This window comes from Ruditapes philippinarum, unplaced genomic scaffold (assembly GCF_026571515.1).
Source record: "Ruditapes philippinarum isolate M1 unplaced genomic scaffold, ASM2657151v2 ctg6839_1_1_1_1, whole genome shotgun sequence".
Lineage (NCBI taxonomy): Eukaryota > Metazoa > Mollusca > Bivalvia > Venerida > Veneridae > Ruditapes > Ruditapes philippinarum.
Genome location: NW_026857872.1, coordinates 23,518 through 29,517, shown reverse-complemented (window position 1 = coordinate 29,517; position 6,000 = coordinate 23,518).

Genomic DNA, 6,000 nt, shown 5'->3' with positions numbered 1-6,000 from the left:
AACTTCTCCTACATTTCTCAACAGATTTTGACCAAACTTTCACAGAGGCTTTGTCATCAAGTGCCCTGGCGCACATTATCGGGATTTTGTGATTGGATAATATTTGACCTAATTATGGCCCTTTGTTATTTTTCCTTATACAGAATATATAGTGAAAAAATTCTTTTGTGCTGAACTCCTACATTTCTCAACGGATTTTGTTCAAACTTTCACAGTAGCTTTTTTATCCAGTGCCCTGGCGCATATTCCTTATACAGAATATAATTATAGTGAACGATTTTCTGTGCGCAACTCCTCCTACATTTCTCAACGGAATTTGACCAAACTTTCACAGAGGCTTTGTCATCATATGCCTTAGGGCATATTGTCAGGGTTTTGTGATTGTATAATATTTGACCTAATTATGGCCCTTTGTTTTTTAGCTCACCTGTCACAAAGTGACAGGGTGAGCTTTTGGGATCGCTTTTCGTCCGGCGTCCGTCCGTCCGTAAACTTTTACTTTAAATGACATCTCCTCATAAACCACTAAGCCAATTTCATCCAAACTTCACAGGAATGTTCCTTTGGTGGTCACCTTTAAAAATTGTTCAAAGAATTTAATTCCATGCAGAACTCTGGTTGCCATGGCAACCGAAAGAAAAAACTTTAAAAATCTTCTTTTAAAAAACCCTAAGAGCTAGAGCTTAGATATTTGGCATGAAACATCTTCTAGTGAGTGCCTACCAAGTTTGTTCAAATAAAATCCCTGGGGTCAAAATTGGCCCCGCCCCAGGGGGTCATTGATTTTCCCTATATGCATATAGTAAAAACTTAAAAATTCTTCTTTTAAAGAACCCAAAGAGCTAGTGCTAAGATATTCAGCATGAAACATCTTCTAATGAGTGTGTACCAAGTTTGTTCAAATAAAAGCCCTGGGGTCAAAATTGGCCCCGCCCCAGGGGGTCATTGATTTTCCCTATATGCATATAGTAAAAACTTACAAAATCTTCTTTGAAAGAACTCAAAGAGCTAGAGCTAAAATATTCAGCATGAAACATCTTCTAATGGGTGTCTACCAAGTTTGTTCAAATAAAAGCCCTGGGGTCAAAATTGGCCCCGCCCCGGGGGTCATTGATTTTCCTTATATGTGTATAGCAAAAACTTAAATAATCTTCTTTGAAAAAACCCAAATAGCTAGAGTTTAGATATTAAGCATGAAAACATCTTCTAGTGAGTGTCTACAAAGTTTGTTCAAATAAAAGCCCTGGGGTCAAAATTGGCCCCACCCCGGGGGTCTTGATTTTCCCTATATGCATATAGTTAAAAACTTAAAAAATCTTCTTTGAAAAAAACCTAAATAGCTAGAGTTTCGATATTAAGCATGAAACATCTTCTAGTAAACATCTACAAAGTTTGTTCAAATAAAAGCCCTGGGGTTCAAAACTGGCCCCGCCCCAGGGGTGTCATTGTTTTTAACTATATGTGTGTAGTAAAACCTTAAAAACCTTCTTTAAAAAACCCAATGAGCTAGAGCTTAGATGTTTAGCATGAAAATATCTTCTTATGGATGTCTACAAAGTTTGTTCAAATAAAAGCCCTTGGGTGAAAATTGGCCCGCGGGGGGTGGGGGGGTAGGGGGGTGATGGGAGGCGGGTGAGAATCATTGTTTTTTATTACAAATGTGTTAGTAAAAACTTAACATTGTGAAACTTCTTCTAATAAGTGTCTTCCAAGTTTGTTCAAAATAAAAAGCCCTGGGGTTTCAAACTGGCCCCGCTCCGGGGGGCCTATATACAGGTGAGCGACCTCAGGGCCATCATGGCCCTCTTGTTTCCTTATACAGATTATATAGTGAACAATTTTTACCATCCGCAACTTCTCCTACATTTCTCAACAGATTTTGACCAAACTTTTTCACAGAAGCTTTGTTATCAAATGCCCTGGCGCACATCATCGGGGTTTTGTGATTGGATAATATTTGACCTTAATTATGGCCCTTTGTTTTTTTCCCTTATACAGATTATATAGTGAACAATTTTTACCATGCTCAACTTCTCCTACATTTCTCAACAGATTTTGACCAAACTTTCCACAGAGGCTTTGTCATCAAGTGCCCTGGCGCACATTATCGGGATTTTGTGATTGGATAATATTTTTACCTAATTATGGCCCTTTGTTATTTTCCTTATACAGGATATATAGTGAAAAAATTCCTTTTGTGCTGAACTCCTACATTTCTCAACGGATTTTGTTTCAAACTTTCCACAGTAGCTTTTTTTATCCAGTGCCCTGGCGCATACGTGGAGTTTTTGTGATTGAATAATTTTTTATTTAATTATTGCCTTTTGTTTTTTTTTTCCTTATACAGAATATAATTATAGTTGAAAACTTCCTCTGTGGCAATTCCTCCTACTTTATTCATGTTTTACATTGCACATAGTTACATTGTTTGTTGCTTGTATTTGTATTTCAAATACAACATATTTATCTACAATGGTGATAATTGAAAACCTGGTTTCATGGCATTGCCATGTTCCTTGTTTAATTTATGTTAGGATTGTTTTTTGTAAGTAGTTATGATAAAATTAAGTAGACTTTTTAAAAAAGTGATATGAAAAATCATGTTAAACTGTTAATATCCTTAACATCCAGCCGATGGCTGGACCTGTTATAATTACTGAGCATGCCAATTATGTTCCTCGTTATAAATTAGCTAATAGCTTGAATAACTGCAAGGATCATATCTCAGAAACGTTTTTGTGGTAGCAACTTGACGGACAGATCTTATTCAGGAGTGCAGCAAAACAAGAATGATAACTCTACTTTTCATATTTTTTTTATAGTTATTGCCATTGGTTGTTTTTCATGCTAAGTATTTGTCTCGAGCGTGACTTGAAGAATTGGAGAGATGTCATTGAATGCAATACTCGGATATGATGATATGATAAAATCTATCATATTTTTTTTTAGTTTTTAGTTATTGTCCTTTGTTATTTTTCATGCTTTATTTATGTCAGGAGCATAACTTTGAAAAGTATATGTAATATCAATTTCAAACTTCTTAGGTGGATAGATCCCATTGAGAATTGTATTCCACAAGAGTGATAACTTTAACCATTATATAATCTTTATTTCCCTTTGTTATTTTTCATGCTTATTTTTGTCCAGAGCTTTACTTGAAAGGTACTGGAGATATCAACTTGAAATTCCATAGGTGAATAGATCTTAGTTTAGATACCAATAAACTCAGTCCCCTACAGTACCTAGCCACATAGAACCATTAGTAACGCACTCAGCAGGGCAAAAAACAAAAAAGTTTATATTTAAAGCTAGATGCATCATTAGTCCTGTAGTAAAATTGGAGGTCTTTATAGTCTTAAGTCATTTATCTTTACCTTGAAAATTGAAAGTTGTTTCTATAACTAAAACTTATATGAAGATGTAAGGTTGTTCATATTATAGTGTGTGTAATTTTCAGCAATGCTGTTAATTTATGCTTTGGAATTTCGGGCATAGGTGATGGTCAAACAACAACTCTAATTTTCACTGTATAGTGTATACACTTCATCTGCTGGAGAAAACAAAAGTACATAGTAATATCCTTTTGTCACTAGTATAAAGTCAGGGCCAGTCTTCATATCTGACCAAAGTATATGCACATCAATATGGTTTTGCCAGTGCCGAGGATGAGGGTTTAAATAAGTGGGTGGAAATTAAAGAACACAAGTCTATTAGCAGTTATATGACATATCTTAATTCAGATTCAACATAATTCTATCATAAATATATAACATACATGGACATAAAGTCATTCCAATTCTTGATATAACCATAAAAAGAACATAATATAACAATTTTCAACACAACACTAATCCTGTACTGTGTATGTGTAAAATATAACATTATTGCCCAGAGACTGATCTAATGTTGATTTCACACACAAATAATGACACAAAACAAAACTTTTGTTTTACAAAATACAGAAAACAAAACTTTGTTTTACAAAATACAGCACAAGATAGATTTTGTTTTCTTTCATTGATCACAAACAAGTTCAACACAAAGAAAACAATGGTCCATATTGTTTTGCAAAGCCATACAAGAATATATACTGTGAAACAGACATAACTGTGCAAAGCAAATAAAATACAATATAACAACACACTGATCATAGGAAAAAATACAGGAGTGCCATCATAGCCCTATATTGCTCACCAGATTATGAAGTTTTCTCTTTATATGTAAATACATTAGGAAAATTTACATCAACCAAAAATCTTAGCAGTCTGTCACCCATTAGCTATCTATATTTAATCATATTAAAATCAGACCAACAGATTTAACAAACTGTAGATTCCCTAGAAAATACATTTTCCAGGAGTACATTGATTAATGTACAAATCAAAATTTAAATTTCATCAAAATAAAATGATGTTTTTGTTTATTTTTGTGTTTTTTTTTTTTCTTCTCAATTATACATGCTGGAAGCTCAAAATGTGCTAACTTCCTTGGATTTATAATAAACTGTTCTTGAATACTCAGTTTTCTTTTTAGTTTTAGAGATAGAAATTCTAATTTTCCCATATCTATATATAGTCATATCTATCTATAAGATGGCCATGTTTTTTCTCGAATCAAAATGATTTGAACATATTTAGTAGATGGTCGCACAAGTATAATTTCTGTGAAATAATTAAATTTAGAAAGACTTAATCCATTACTGTACTCAGGTGATGTCATAATTTTTCTCCTTCTTTGTTTTTTAGCCAAAGAGAGGATGAGAAAACATAGCCACGTAAGAGCTTATGAAATGAATGCCATCAAAAAGGAAAGTACAGTTGCCTGTTGTTCCTGTATACATTACACCTAAGAATCCAAATGTTAGCACACTTAAAGGCACATTATGCATCAGAAATCATTTTTTATATTATAATTCTTTAAAAATATCATATCTGTGTTTAATAATGTTTTAATAATGAATTTAGAGCATATTCAATGATTTTCAACTGGAGAAAATTGTGCCGAATGTGCAGTAGTATGTTGTAAAGTTATCAAAATGTAAACAAAGAAGTAATTTTAACTTCCATACAAAATACTAATTCACTATAATTATACCCATTGCTCACGCAGTAAAGGAAGTAAAGATCATCTATGAGGCAAATGAGCTTTTTTTTTTGGAAACTGTAACAAGATACATTAAAAACATTTTGAGAAACAAAAATGATTTCATTTCTGAGGCATAATTGGCCTTTAACCCTTTCCCCCATGAGCATATCGTGAAAAATGGCCATTTTAACTGAAAAGCCTCCTCTTACAAGTTCAAACTGCTATGAAACTATGAAAAATGCTTCAATACTAATCAAACTTGGCACAAATGTTGACTGGACCATTGCCTTTGTAACGACATGCTCAGTCTTAAATTTCCTGTTACCATGGCAACAAGGGGACATCTCAAAATTGCCAAAAATCACTATTTTGCCTCGATTTTTTCCATCAAAATTTATTTCAAAGTACTGCAACTTCTCAATGGATTGAGATAGAGTCAAAGGCTTTTCAGCGTTGGTTACACGTTACTTTATGATCAACCTGGGGTCATTTTAAGCCTCTCACAAGTCCAAAATTTTCTTGGCGATGAGGGGGACTCCGCCCCCCTTCAAACCCCCCAAACAGAAGGGGGCACATCCCCCTTCTGGCAACCCCCTGATGTATTATTTGGATGGGGGACGGCGCCGAAAAAATGGTCACTTTTTTTAACAACATTTCTCAAACGAAAAACAGTGTTTGGGGTCTAAATAGGACATTTTTTCACTGTTTGAGGCCTCAAAAGGGGGGGGGGGCAAAAAGCCGTCGAAACACGCTTATATAAGGGAAAAGGTTAACAAAAAATGATGAAAAACCTTGGAATCACCCAAAATCTAGTTTTTCCATGTTAACATGTGGTCTTTTACCTAATTTTGGTGAAAAATTGTTGTTTTGTAACATTTATATTTTTTTACTTAACCCTTTCCCCCATGAGCATAT